The sequence below is a fragment of the Hippocampus guttulatus genome, chromosome 4 (assembly GCF_054856545.1).
Source record: "Hippocampus guttulatus isolate MCC_2025c chromosome 4, RoL_Hgut_1.0, whole genome shotgun sequence".
In the NCBI taxonomy this organism is placed as follows: Eukaryota; Metazoa; Chordata; class Actinopteri; order Syngnathiformes; family Syngnathidae; genus Hippocampus; species Hippocampus guttulatus.
The window spans coordinates 8,009,292-8,024,477 of record NC_141264.1 but is presented as its reverse complement, the minus strand read 5'-3'; the positions used below and the strand labels follow the sequence as shown (position 1 = coordinate 8,024,477).

Below are 15,186 nucleotides of genomic sequence, written 5' to 3'. Positions count from 1 at the left end.
AAGGTCACAGGCATTCAATGTTGGTTTTTAGCCTTGCTGCTGAGATGCAGTTAATTCTCCAGATTCTCTGGATCTTTTGATGATATTATGGACCATAGATAATGAAATCCCTAAATTCCTTACAGTTGTACAGTGAGGAACATTGTCCTTTTCTCATGCAGTTATTTACAAAGAGGTAACCCTTGCTTCAGCTTGCTTGTGAAGTACCTGAGCAATTTAGGGAAGCTCCTTTTACACCCAAACATTTCACCCACCACTTCCCGATTAGCCTCTTCACTGATGGGATGTTCCAAATAGGTGCATCTTGTCTTTGTAATTATATGCAATTAAATATAGATTTGCAAATATTGATTTTCAAATCAATGTATCCTGTATAAATTCATGTTTAACACATCCCAAATTTATCGAAATTGGGTTTGTATACAGATCTGCAGCTTCAGCCTGAGTGTCTTTGAGTGGAAAACCTTGGTTCCTTCACCTTGTGTCAGCTGCTTGGCTATGGAAATATTTTTATTTTGCATAAAAACAACGACCACTAGTCTTGCTTGGTGGAGATTATTAATGACAGGAATTGATCTTGTAATCATTTAATCAGTGTGTTGAGTAGTAAAAAGAAATGATTGTTTATTGGGGAGAGTTGTGTCTTGTGTTGTCCCATCTCATGAGTTAACTGAGCCAATGTACAGGAACATTCCGAAGAACGTTATGGCTGAATCACTGTCAATTTTTTCCGTTTTGGTGGGACCAGGTGAATCAGTGGACACGTTGTCCCTGCGGTGCTCTCCTGTCTACTTGGGATTACATCAATACCCGGGTTGTTTCGTGTTGGGACAGCAGGGACGGCATCAGTACTAGTTCTGTTCTAACCGCTATTGGTCAGTGCTTCACACTCTCTCTGTGGCTCAGCCGGCAGCATGAATGACTTCTTGCAGTGGCCTTACAGAGCGTCATTCTTCATACCCTCATCTAAGGCTGACATCCAACGGGGAAGCACAAGACGCCGGCAGGACGAAATGTTTTTTTATCCCCCTGGTAGGCATGGATGTATCAGGTGCTGTTTTAATGCGTTTTAAGTAGAAAAACATGCAGTGTCCAACGGCCGAAGGTAGGAACGACAAGGACAGTAGTCAAAACAGCTTGAAGCTGTTGACCCTCCCCTGGCAGTATGCAAAGGGCAAAGCAATAACATCCAGGCCAGTGACAGACTCATCATTAATGTCCCAGGTATATTTATTTAAAGAGCGATTTGCCCACTTTGACATTTCCCCCGGAATCTTAAATGCCCCTGCCGTCTGTGCTCTCATTGGGTCTCTTACATGTAGAGACCAACTCAGCAAGAGCCCACTATCCCTTAACTGTAGCCCCTCCCACTGCTGCCTTGTGCTGTGGGACAAAAAGTGAGCATTCCAGGCATAGATGTGAAACACACAAGTCTCAGCCTTCTCCTCCTCATTTTCAACTCCGCACCCAAACTTTAGCGGGATCCTACATGCAAATGTCGCTTCTTCCAGAACAAGCTACATGTTTCTTTTGTTTCTAAAGTCTCAGTGTAAAAACTATTGCAACTGGTCTCAAGGTGTCCATTAAAGTATGACATTTGCTCCATGCCTTGCCTTCTTATGTACCAAGACCGATGCCAGAGGTGTGCCTTTATCTGATGCAAATACTTGACACCAACTTGCTTTTACCTCTTAAGTACCAGGGTGGCACAAACACAGTTGGTCTGTCAGGCACCAGTGAAAAGAGGAACACGAGCAAAGTTTACGTCAATTCCTCAGAGAGGGGAATATTTGTAAATTTTTAAAATAAAGCTATCCTCGGGTATGCTTAGGAGAGAAGCAGGGAGGAGCATTCGGATAAAAATGAATAGAGTCCTGTGCTCAGCCCTTCAGTGGACTGAACCCCTCTGTTTGTGCTTTTTTTTCGGACTTGCCACAGTGCTGCCTGTGAGGAGTGGTTCGGAAGCAGGAAGCGGTTGTGTAAGGCGATCTGCAGATGCTGCACAGAGCCCCTTTTCAAAAGCAGTCCTCTTGGTCCTATTATGCACGGGGACACTTCAGGTAGTCCTCCTGTCACTGCCATATCCCGACAGTGGCCACACCCACTGTGGACAAAAGGAAGAGAGAGCATGAAAGATACAAAACGAGAAGAGTGGATGTCGCAGAGTGGTGCCGATGTGCAAGGCAAAGTGCATATTTGGCCGGCAAGCATTCACAACTATTGGGGAAAAAGAAGAAAATTCTTACCAGATCCACAAGTGGGTTATTTGCCAAAATTTGCTCTGACTGGCCCAGATTGCTGTCTGTGAAGTTGATTGATAGCTAAGCAGTGATAGGAACATCAACTTGATGAATGGTATCAAAAACGATGAATCGTGCTACAGTTGCCAAGGTTCATTTTTCATGGCACACAGAGGAAGATTTTGAAATGTTTAATTGTAGAAGGTCTGCAATGTGTCCGCATCTGTGTCTCTTGAACCCCAGCTCTCTGGCAACGACTTTAATTTCTCAAGCGACACAACTGTTGTCTGTGAATCCGTAAAATTTTAGGATCATGTAATTGCCAAAGGTCACAACCCCTGCTCTGTATTTATAGGTAGTTTTCGCATCTGCAAATAGCTCCAAAGGTGACCCACTGACAGAGCACTTAGCTTAAACCAACAGGAATGTCTTTCATCACTTCAGGAATATTTGTAAGTCATTGTCAAAAAGAAAGGTACATTTCGCATCCGACTAAAATGTTTGTATGAAATGACACCTTTGTTTGAACACATCCAATGTCACTGTTTTCAAGGATTACTTAGTGGGCTGTCAAAGTGTTGCTGTTCTGAAAGAGAACAATGGAATGGTGTGGATGAGTCAAGGCCATCTTTTATGCCCCTTGGTTCCTCATGACAGGTGTCGTGATTCTGTTTTTGTTGAGATGACATTTGCTATTGTTTCATTGTTTTGTTTCCTCGTGTGCTTTTTGTCTTCCTCATTTGGTTTTGTTTCCACCTTTTGAAGTCTGGGCCCCTTGATGACAAGAACAGGAATAGAAAATGGAGGCACGGATAGTTTGGCGAAATGGCAATATTACTGTTTTAGATTGCGGTAAGATTTATGTTATTGCAACATACTTTACAGCAGATGTCATCAGTTAAAAGTTAATGAGAGGTCCCGTTTGGGAAAAGGCTCAGGGCATCATGTGCATGTGAAAAAATGTTTTGTAATGAATTCCAACTATAGTGTCATCACTTTATTTTCAAATAAATAAAATGAGTCCCGATTCTTTTGTATGCCAATAGAGCTCTATTGGTGACTTCCACACTGGACTGAAAGGACACATAAAAAAAAAAATATATATATATATATATATATATATATATATATATATTCCTCGTCTCACCCCCCCTCGGGTGGTGTCCATCCCTCATTCAGCTCGGGTCTTCTACCAGAGGCCAGGAAGCTTGAGGGTTCTGCGCAGTATCCTTGCTGTTCCCAGCACTGCACATTTCTGGACTGAGATGTCCGATGTTGTTCCCGGGATCTGTTGCAACCACTCATCTAGTTTGGGGGTCACTGCCCCGAGTGCTCCGACCACCACAGGCACGACTGTCACCTTTACCTTCCACCCCCCCCTATATATATATATATATATATACTGTATATATAAACATCTTAATTTCATCCTGCTTTGTTGAATGTAAGTGTGTGAAGAAAGGATCTCTTTGGTTACGAACTCATAATTCATCTTGAAGCAATGGAAAACTTTGTGGGGGGAAAAAAGGCTTGATGCATCAGAAAAAGTCATCTGGACAACTCTTGAGTTCACTCTCCCAGATGAAGAGAAGCATGATTCATTGCCTCAAAAGTAGCGCTACTGTTTTGTGACGATGGACATTCTGAATATCTTGTCATTCATTGACATGGGCTACTTAGGAAACCCTGAGTTGTAATTAGGTCATTTGGACATTTCGCCGGACTATGAAAAAAAGGAGTCAGTCGGAGTGAATGTGGAAAATTCTGCTTCTGACTCACATTGCAGACTGTGCCTGGAATTCCCACTTTACCATTGGCCATCCGAGAGTTTTTGTTTTGGTGTAAATTGAATTGATTTGGAAAGCAAGAGAAAAGTATCAAGTCATACACTGCTAACCTTTCCACGATGCTCAACCCACCCAATCTGAAAGGCCTGCACTTATAAAACATAAATTCCTTCCCTTGAGTTTGCCAGTGTGTGTTGTATAGGGCTGATGTTTTTGTTTCCTGTACTACACTAATCCTACCTGCCTTTCCGTCCTTGGCACGCAATGCCAAATTGAAGCGAAGTGCTTCTATGTGCTTTTTGCAAAACCTGATATTGCAAACATTGTAAACCTTTATACATAATACAAGATTTGTAAAAGCATACAGTTAAGCACTGCTTTACCACATTCAGACAATCCTTTGCAGTCTCATTGACTGCAACTCATGCAGACATGTAGTCTAATAATACAGGGTGCAGAGTATTACGCAGTTGCGTGCACGCATGTACTCAAATGTCTGCTTGTAAAATGGGATTTTCTCCCAATTGCTGACATGATTGTAGATTAAAGTTTCATTTACAGATAGTACTGTTGGCCGACAAGTACTCTGCTCCCTTATTCTACCACATGTTGGAACTTGAATGTCCTTTGAAAATCCTAAAATAAGTTTTGGGGGGTTTTTTCCCAGAAAACACAAAAAAACTGAACCAAAAATTGATTGTATTATACTTCTTAATAACTTCATTCCAGAGCGGCACGGTGGTCGACTAGTTAGGACACCTATCCTCACAGTGCAGAGGTGCATGATTCGATTCCGGCTCCAGCCTTCCTGTGTAGAGTTGGCATGTTCTTCCCGTGGCTGCGCAGGTTTTCTCCGGGTACTCCGGTTTCCTCCCAAGTTCCAAACACATGCATGGCGGGCTAATGGAACACTCTAAATTGTCCCAAGGTGTGATTGTGAGCACACATGGTTGTTTGTCAATGTGTGGCTTGCAGTTGGCTGGCAACCCGACAAAGACAGCTGGGATAGGCTCCAGCATGCCCATGATACTGTGTGTGTGTGTGTGTGTGTGTGTGTGTGTGTGTGTGTGTGTGTGTGTGTGTGTGTGTGTGTGTGTGTGTGTATATATATATATACACACACACATATATATATATATATATATATATATATATACACACATATATATAGAGTATATATATATATATATATAGAGAGAGAGAGAGAGAGCGACAGAGAGAGAGAGAGAGAGGGTCAAAATATGACTTAGGCCATTATATTTGGGGAAAGTGATGAAACGCAAATGTCTCCCCAGTCCTACGACTAAACTGTAGGCCTTACCTGGAGGTCAAAACGAGTGAGTGTGACCTGGAGGTGGGTTGAGTTTTTAGACCAAACAAACATTCTCAGATGGATGTCAGCCATGGCTCAGCTTTCCAAAAGCCACTTCAAAGTCATAAGAATCAAAGACCAGTCTTCTCACATATTTGTCGTGCAGACATTAATTGCACCAGGATGCTTTGTGCTCCTCACATTTAGGACTGTTTATATTAAGGGTTGGAAATTGTCTAACGAGTGCCATTGTATTTTTATTTTTTTTTAATTCAAGCTAAGCACATGAAATTCTTTGTTCAGATGCTTAGGCCTGTCACAAAAATTACTATCAACTTATCATTTGACAAATAAATTGGACACAAGAATTTTTTTTTTCCAGACTCGAAACATTTCCATTTACATGCGTCTTTGTTAACATATGTTGTCAACAATCAGTTGAGCGGTGTTGTTCCGTCTCCTGTCAGTTGCTCGCCAGTGTGGGTTGAAGCAGTGAGAATTAACATATTCAAAGCAAAGTTTTCCTACTGCGGTAGTTAGATAATCACAGAAAGTTGAGCAGCATATTTGGAATTGGTTCCAAACCTTAATGCAGCAGCATGTGGGATTTTTTTTGGATTTAAGCCAGATGAACGTGCAATTGCGTATGACGCATTTGTATGAAGAAAGTTGCAACACAACAAACCTCAAAGTCCATGCAAAACAACCATCCAAGTTCCAACCCAGTTTCTTCAGCTGGTAACAGAAAAAGCATGGTGGTCTGGCCATTTCCCGACAACTTGCAAATGATATGCTGATAGCGTTACTCTCCTTTAGGCGGAAGAAATGCAGCCATTCAAAAGGTTTGAGAAACCCGTGTTTAAAGAAAAGCTGCAAACTTTGATTTGGCAGTAAAAATTGTGTAAAAACTGACATTTCCCAAGCAGTCATTCCATCCTTATACAACCAGGTGACAGAGATCACTCTGAAGGAGTTTAAAGACATCTCATTTATTTACTCTGCCACGACAGATGTGTAGTTTGTATGTTTTGTGGTAATATTTGTTTTCATGGACTTTTTGTGAACGGAGCTTGTTTTAGTTATATATTTTTATCAATATATTGTATTTCTTGCTCTACATTTCAATGTCAGTGTTTTGCCAATCTTTAGTTAAGGCAGCACGGTGGAAAATGGTTAGCACGTCGGCCTCACAGTGCCAAGGTGCAGGGTTCGATTCTGGTTCCGGTCTTCCTGTGTGGCATTTGCATGTTCTCCCCATGCCTGTGTGGATTTTCTCCGGGTACTCATTTCCTCCCACGTTCCAAAAACATGCATGACGGGCAGATTCAACACCTTAAATTGTCCCTAATTGCGAGTGTGAGCGCAGATGGTTGTTCATCTCTGGGTGCCCTGCAATTGTCTGGCAACCAGTTAAGGGTGTACCCCCACCTGCTGCCTGAAGACAGCTAAGATAGGATCCAGCACGCCCACGACCCTCGTGAGAATAAGTTTTTTTCAACTATTATGCTCTAATATCATTATATCAGTGGCATTAACAAAACATTATTGATACTATTGCTTATTGTGAGTTTCTAAGAAAATATATCATCCAAAAAATGGTGTGATCGTGATGATGAGAAATTGTATGAAAACATTTCCTACTCACAACATGGACTGTGACTGCAAGGCATGGAAAAATCATTGAGATTTTGGCCAGATATGCTGAATTGTTTGTGTTGGATGACATATTACTGGATGAATGGACTTTTGTCAAACAGGTGTTATTAGTGACATGAGGATCCATTCCTGCTTGCCTGTGCACGCTTGCCTTAAATGAGTTTGTTCACTGATTCATGGTAGGAGGCTGACAGGTCAATAAGAAAGGTGCCCTCTGGCAACAGAGGCTCTCACACTGTAACTTTGCCCCTGCAAGCTTAAATCCCCTCTTTGGACTTTCACCTACATGCTGCCTGCTGCCTGCTGCCTTTAGATTTTTCGCACATTAAAAAAAAAGTCACTGTAAAATATAGTTGAGAATATAAAGAATATTTCGTGTATGTGAGGGATGCAAAAGTACCGATATCTGTACCTGTGTGGATATTGTATGTCTGTCTTAAAAATACTCAGATATTACGACATATATCTTGCGCTCAAGTGGAGCAGGAGCCAAAAGCCAACAGTAAAATATTCTGTGAGAGTTGTGGCAGCAGGTTGTTCATGCAGGCAAAGAGTTCTCAAAAAGAGTTCTCAAGCAGCATTTGTCCAATCTCTCTCACTCTACACACATATATGTATATATATTTTTGATCCACTGGTGAAAAGGACACTTTGATTTGCTCCTCTTTCATCTATAACTGCTTCAGACAACAAAGTGTATGCAGGAAAGTGGTGAAGAGTGCACGATTGTCTGTGTCTCATGTGTTGTTTTGTATTATTTTGTCATTTTTTTGTTAACTTTTCTTTTGATGGTGGCGCGGACACCCGCAGCGGCTCCTCTTGTTTTATGTTGAGAGGGAAGAAATTTCATCTGTGCTGTATGTTACACATACAGTACATTTGACAATAAAGTTTATCCAATCCAATCCACATTACATGTGTGTGTGTGTGTGTGTGTGTGTGTGTGTGTGTGTGTGTGTGTGTGTGTGTGTGTGTGTGTGTGTGTGTGTGCGTGTGTGAGAGAGACAGAGAGAGAGAGAGAGAGAGACAGACAGAGAGAGACAGACAGACAGACAGAGAGAGACAGACAGAGAGAGAGAGAAAGAGGATCCACAAATTATGAACGCTCTTAGCCCTTTAGACGCGCAATTCGAATTACTCAAAATTTTCACAGAAAAATTACCGCTAATTACGTACCATTTTCATAATGCTTTCATCATTCTTTTTTTTAAACTGTGATAACATTGGTGCTTGATTTCAGATGTGTTTTTGCCCGTGAAGTCTACATTTGGAGTATACTCATTAGACGTCTAACTGTCGTGAAAAACAGAGAACCGACTATTTGCGAAAAACAAGCAATTGTGAATGAAGCTGAGCGAAGATAAGAAAAGTTATCTGAGCTACTACACGCATATAGACAGACCATAGCCAAAATAACAATGTGCAATTTCCAGGAGAAGAGAAAAGAAGAATTGATCTACTAAATTAGAGACATACATTGAGTAGATCAAGGAAATGAGCAGCAGTTAATGAAACCTTGTGAGAGCTGTAAAGCTGTCTGAAAAATAACTATCAGTGACATCAGCAACAACCTCCAGAGGGTAGGGGTGAAGGTATCCTGATCAAGTCAGGCCAAGCTGGAATGTGCCTCAAAGTACAGAGGCGCGACTCAAAATGTCAGCGACAAAGATTTACAGACCGATGAGAAAATGGGGTTACCGTTACTAATGTGATGGAAAGGCTAAAGCTTGGACAACAGATCTTTTCTTTCTTATGATCCCCCAAATATAACCACACCTGTGAAAGGGGAGGTTCTCTTGGGCTTGCATGGCTTATTTTGGAGAGAGGGGACCATAATGTTTGTTGAGCAGAAAAACTCTGCAGGCTACAGCAACACTGTAAATACCAGGAAATGAAGCTAAACTGTGTTACAGTATATTCATCCTTTCATGTCAGATGTTTTCATTCGACAGGGGGAACAAAATTGGCCTCACTACAGTATTTTTGGGGAGGAGTGTGTGTAGAATGTTCCAAAATTAGCTTGTCTGAAGCCATGGAATGAGGTACAACAATACTGAAATTACATTTATCAAAAAAAAAAGAAATACCCATAAGTAACTCTCTCATCTGTCTGTATTTTCATATCCGTTTGTTTTGCTATTCGTAATGGACTAAAAGTGATGATTGATGACTTCTTTGCTGTGTGTGGGTGAGACCCTTGTGTGCGGCTATATTTCCTCTCCCCGTTTCTGTTTGGATTTGTGGGGTCCATCTGCCACGTTCAAGTCCAGTCGGGACCACCCCAAGGTCCTATTTTCATTGTTTGGGTTGCCTAAACACTCGTGAGTTATGCAGCTATATTATTTGTTTCCGTCTTCCCCGCGTGTTGTAATTCTAAAAAGTACCTGGTTAATTCTTCGGCTATTGAAATTCAGGAGTGTTGCCCCAGACATACCTGTGACAATTAAGCTAATCCTATACTTATTCAATCTCAAAGTATCTCTTTCTTTTAATAAAACTTGTTTTGCGAGGGAACCAAATACTTTTGCCCCTGGCTAAAGTGGGGACAAGCAAATATTGATATGCCAAAAGAAGGAAGGTGGACGAAATAAAACCTGAATGAAGGAATTTGCCAATTAAAGATAAGCTTGACTTGCTTAGCTGTAAGAGTCAGGCTAGATTTTCTCACTTGCAGTTCCACTGCAGTCATGCCCCTTTCGCAGTCTTGTTTTATGATCAGTCCAATAGTATACCTGTTTTTATGGAACTGCCATGCAAGTAACGTTCCATAAGCACGCAGACACAAGGGAAATTATGTCAAAAAGAGGAAAGAAAATGACTTTTAACAAAGATTCCATCATGTTTGTGGAATGTTGTGGTTAGCAATATGGAAACAGAATCCACTGGTTTGCAAAAATAAATAAATAAAACTCGTCTGCGGAAGGGGGGAAAACGAGGGAGGTGGTCAAGGGAGCCTCTGGAATTACACACCAATGTCCCTTTATACACACACACACACACATTTACGTCGTCCCTGCCGTGCAGCTAACCGCAATGGGGTAAGGGTGGAGTTAGGGCTGGTGGAGGTACGATGGCAACACTACTGTATAGCAGTCGCTCCTCGGTACTGCACTACGTCATTTGAACTTCAACAGCAATAAGAGTTCTAATATTTCTGATACTTTGTGTTCTGTCAAGCTCTCATCAGCATGGAATAAGTTCAACTATGTCAAAGATTTAGCCCATAAATCACAAGTAGAGCAGTAAGGGGTGTGATGGAATACTGACAGATCACTCATGATCACACTTCCACTCGCAGGGTATTAATATCCATGGCCGCATTGCTGTGAAAACATGCTGCTGCACTGTCCTCACATCATTGACATTTCTTCCCCGCCAGCCTTTGAATGCAGAGATCTTAAAGGCAAATTGCTTGCATAATGGATGTTTCCAAAAATACAGAGTAGGCAGGCACGCTGACCGAGGTTTTGGCAATGTGCCCCTGAATGGGCGCTGGGCCAGCCCTTCTGACTGCACATTCCCTCTGCTGGACTAGTCATGACGGCAGTGGCCTGATGAGAGCAGCAACACAGCTTTTATTCTGCCAGTTCACCCCCCCCCCCCCACACACACACACACCGCCGCCCCCCCCAAGCACCCCGCTGCCCCCCTCATTATACAGCTTGCCGAGCATCGCACTCACCTCAATGTGGGATTTTCCTGAAAGTGAATGACCTTCTCTGCTGTGCTTCTTTTTTCCTGAGCTGACCTCATTCCTCGTCTCAGAAACACAAGTGTCTAGTAAAACTGATGTTGACACGAGTGATTGGTTTTCATTTCCATTAAAGAAAAAAAAAACTGGTCCGATGCCGTGTTGCCAACATGTGACTATGAAGGCCCAACCAGGCCCTCATGAGAAATTTCATAAATAAATTTGGTGAACTACTGTAGTTGCTTTTTTAAATGTCTAATATTCCATATCGGCGACCCGGTAGTCGAGTGCTTAGCACGTCGACTTCACAGTGCAGAGGTACCGGGTTCAATTCCAGCTCCGGCCTTCCTGTGTGGAGTTTGCATGTTCTCCCCGTGCTTGTGTGGGTTTTCTCCGGGTCCTCCGGTTTCCTCCCACATTCCAAGAACATGTGTGGCGCTGGCAACCGGTTCAGGGTGTCCCCAACCTACTGCCCAAAGACAGCTGGGATAGGCTCCAGCATCCCCCCGCGATCCTAGTGAGGATCAAGCGGTTTGGAAAATAAATGAATGACTGAATATTCCATATATGAGTTAAAGGCACTTAAATTGATCATCATGTTTGCTCACATTCGTGAAAAATAAATATATACTGTATATATACATGTATATATATATATATATATATATATATATGTTTTACAAATTCAAGATATAAAACCAGAAAAAAGTAAATACAATTTCAAGAGATAAGTATACTTTTTTTTTTAATTGTACGACGTACTATCAGGACAGTGACTACTGAGTGAAGTCAATTTCCCGCAGCACTAAGTGGACAAACAATGTAATGTGATCATCTGCAGCCAGTGATGGCCAAGCGGGCGTGTTATAACTATTTGACATGTTGAGTCGTGTGTCTTACCCTCCATGACAGAGGCTCCATCGAACCCCTGAGACCGATTCACCGAACCACTAGGGTTCGATCGAACCCAGGTTAAGAACCATTGGCCTAGACACTTGACTATTACAGCCACAGGCAGGCCTGCATACATTCTGCAATTCGAAATTTTGTATTAAGTATTATTTTAAATCGCAATAGCATAATATATGTGGTATTTATTTTTAAGCTGCTCCCTTCATCGCTCAGTGGCGCTACGTACTTGCCTTCATTTTGGCTCTGAAAACTACATGCTTTTCGACTTCATCCACTGGTAGGCCGATCCATAAATGATGAATTTTGTTCAGTATTATTTTAAATCATATTATCTACACTGAGGAGTAGGGAGTGTGCATAGTTTCTTTAAGCGGCTGGCTTGATTGTCTGTACTAGCGCGCACTTTGGCTGCTGAACATCCACAGGTCGGCCTACAGATATCATTATGAATTTCGGGAAGTATTATTTTAATTCAGGTCCAGTGCTGGTTCTGGCAGGAACACCACCCAAAAAGGCTTAAAGTCGGACCCTGGCACTAATTATGCTCAGAGTCTTTAGAGAGCGATTTACTCAAGGTTCTAAATATTTCTATGTCTTATCTTCAATTTGAAATTGCTGTACACTTAAGGTCATCTGTCTTGGCAGCAATGATATGCTTCGGCCATTTCTTTGAGTCACCTTAGGATGATCTTGTGTTACAGAAAACACATCAACAAAGCCCAGAGATGCTGAGTCTGTAGTCCCTTAAGCTAAGAGAGTTTGAGATATCTGCGGCATATTGGCAAGGAAAAAAAGGATTTGCGAAAGCAATTATAGCTCATAACAGTTGAAATGATGAGTCGACAAAGATTTTCACAGTGTAACCAACATATTTTCACTCAAGCAGACACCAAATTTTTTTCTGCCCCGACACGAATGGAAAGGACGTTCAGGAAATTGATTTTTCACTCAACTACCCCTTACCCACTTCCTCACCTCAGTGAGAACGTGAATACTTGCCATGTGTCTTTAATGGAACAAATCTCCATTTTCTCTCCCCCCCCCCCCAAAAAACAAAAAATACTTATACCATAAACATACTTGTTCCCAAGTGCTCATCAGTGTCTATCAATCTTCCCTATTGGAGGTGTTGTGCGGACGTCAGTTGGGATGCTCAACAGGCTTGATAATGTGAGAGCTGAGTTCCAGAAAGAAAGCGTGCGCGCACAAGCTTAATTGACCCACGAAACCCCACTTCAACACTCTTGGACCCAAATTTAGCGCAGTATGCAAAATTTGATACCACCATATGTTCCATCCTTGCACTTTTGGCGCTACCACTGCTCTTTTGACAGCCCAAGATCAAGGCATACCTTTCAAGATAAAAACGGATAAACCAGCCCAAAAAGGTGAGCTGTCACAAAATAGTGAGACTGATAAGCAGGGTCTGTATGTGAAATAATTGAAGCCTACGATGAGTGTGGTTCAAGCGCAGAATGTATTGAAATGCAAAGGTCTGGACGGAAGTGTATTCAGCATTCATTGGAAAATAAATGACCCGTCTTTGTAAACTGACAGCTGAGGCATTGGTGCTACTTTCTTCATACTGGTCTTTTTGTTGCCATAGCCATTCATCCACCGCCCGAACCTCAACGGGCAGTCTGGGCAAATACAATTGAGGCTATGATGTATGATGGTAACTGTTGACTCTGAGGAGATGGATCAAGCACTGGCTGATGGAAATGCTGGCAGGTCTTTTCATGTCACTTTCCCCAACCTGTGGCTAAAACAGCTGCAGACACTCTGGCTTTCAGATCGTGCGGAGCTGCAGAGAAGATGTGACTTTTCACAACCAGGCCTAAAACCCAGTCGGGCTGCAGCCCCAGGCCTCCCTTCTCATGTGCTAAATACCTTTGAGAGGTTTACCAAAGGCTGGGATGCGGAAACCTATGCCAGAGAATGACCTCCTCAAATGATATGCCATTTCATCTCAGCTCCACTTCCCAATCTCCAGTCCCCGTATTTTAGTCTGTGGCAGCGCTTTGACCAGAGCTGCAGCAGCTTGGACACTGCTTAATGAGTGAAGACCTCTGTTCATAAACTAAGGAAAGTGCATGATTCAAGGAAATTTAGAAGTAAAGTTTAGGATTGTATCAGTCAAAGCAATTTCGGAAAAAAACAACGAAAAAGAAGAAGAAGAAGAAGAAGAAGAGGAAATGAGTACCGTATCTATTGCTACGGGCTGGACCAACTGTCCCCATATATTTATTGTGTAAAAACTTGTTTTAAACTTGTGCCGATCCGCTAACATAAGTTTCCACTGATCGTTCTTGACAGAAAAATAATGACTTTTTGGGGGGGCATTTGATTCTATGTAGAGTTTTAATTTACGCTGAAGGATGTAGCGCCAAACTGTATTGATTGACATTGGTTTTCTGAAATGTTCCTGAGCCCATGTGGTGAAATCATTTTCACATTGATGTCAGTTACAGTGCTGTCTGAGAGATCGAAGGTCACAGGCATTCAGTGTTGATCTTTGCTTCTTACATGCAGTGATTTCTCCAGATTCTCTGAACCGTTTGAATGGACTGTGGATGATGAAATTATGAAATTCCATTCAAATGTACGTTGAGCAACATTCTCCTGAAACTGTTTTACTATTTTCTCATGCAGTTGTTCACAAAGTGGTGAATCTTGCCCCATCTTTGCTTGTGAATGACCGAGTAATTCAAGGAAGCGCCAAACATGGCACCCACCTGTTCCCAGTTAGCCTGTTCACCTGTGGGATGTTCCAAACAGGTGTTTGATGGCTATGAATTCCTCAACTTTCCCAGTCTTTTTTGCCACCTGTGCCAGCTTTTCTGGAGTGACCATAAATTTCAAAGTCATGGTTGTTTGCTAAAAACAACAAAGTTTATTGAATTTAATATCTTGTCTTTTAGCGAGAGTGAGCGGGAGAGAGACAGAGAGAGAGAGCAAATACTGACTCTGTATCGGCCAAAATCAAACGACTCGATTGGGACTTGGGTGCAAAAGTAAACAATCCTTCAAATTCATTTTTGTGTGTGGCTGTCTAATATCTTCAAGTTTTAGGGGAAAAGACTTGTCTGATTTTTATGAAACTTGACAATTAAGGTGAAGCCAAAAGAGTCCATTAGATATTGAAGATGAACCCAAAGATTTATTCTGACATTTATAGTCGGCAATATTTCTTTGAAACAAGGACCTTCATATAACAATTCCAGCCTATTTTCAGAATTGTACACACTGACTTTTTACAAATATCACCCTGTCCTGGATGTAGGTCTGTTACTTACTCCACACCATCATTAAGTAATATTTAAATGTCATTTCTACTAACCAGTACTTGAAAGGGAAGTGGGAAGGTTAAAATGTGCCTAGACTATTGTATTATTGTGTAAATTGTAATGATGACGATAGTCTCTTCTGTGGCTTCTGCTTGTCATAGTCACGGAAAAAAAGAAAAGTAGGTCAGAATTAAGTTCCCTATGAATGACTTTTTGGTGCTAAATTGGATCTTTCATCTGGTCTGGCCTCAAAAAGAAGCTGCGGCGGTCGTGGCCAAAGTAAACCAGGACCTGAGAGGCG

General features: G+C 41.8%; 1 protein-coding gene across 1 annotated transcript in view; it reads left to right on the top strand.

Annotated features, from left to right (window-relative positions):
• The window catches only part of znf469 (zinc finger protein 469), a 49,327-nt gene that overhangs the window by 20,798 nt on the left and 13,343 nt on the right, over positions 1 to 15,186 (top strand). The window lies entirely within an intron of this gene.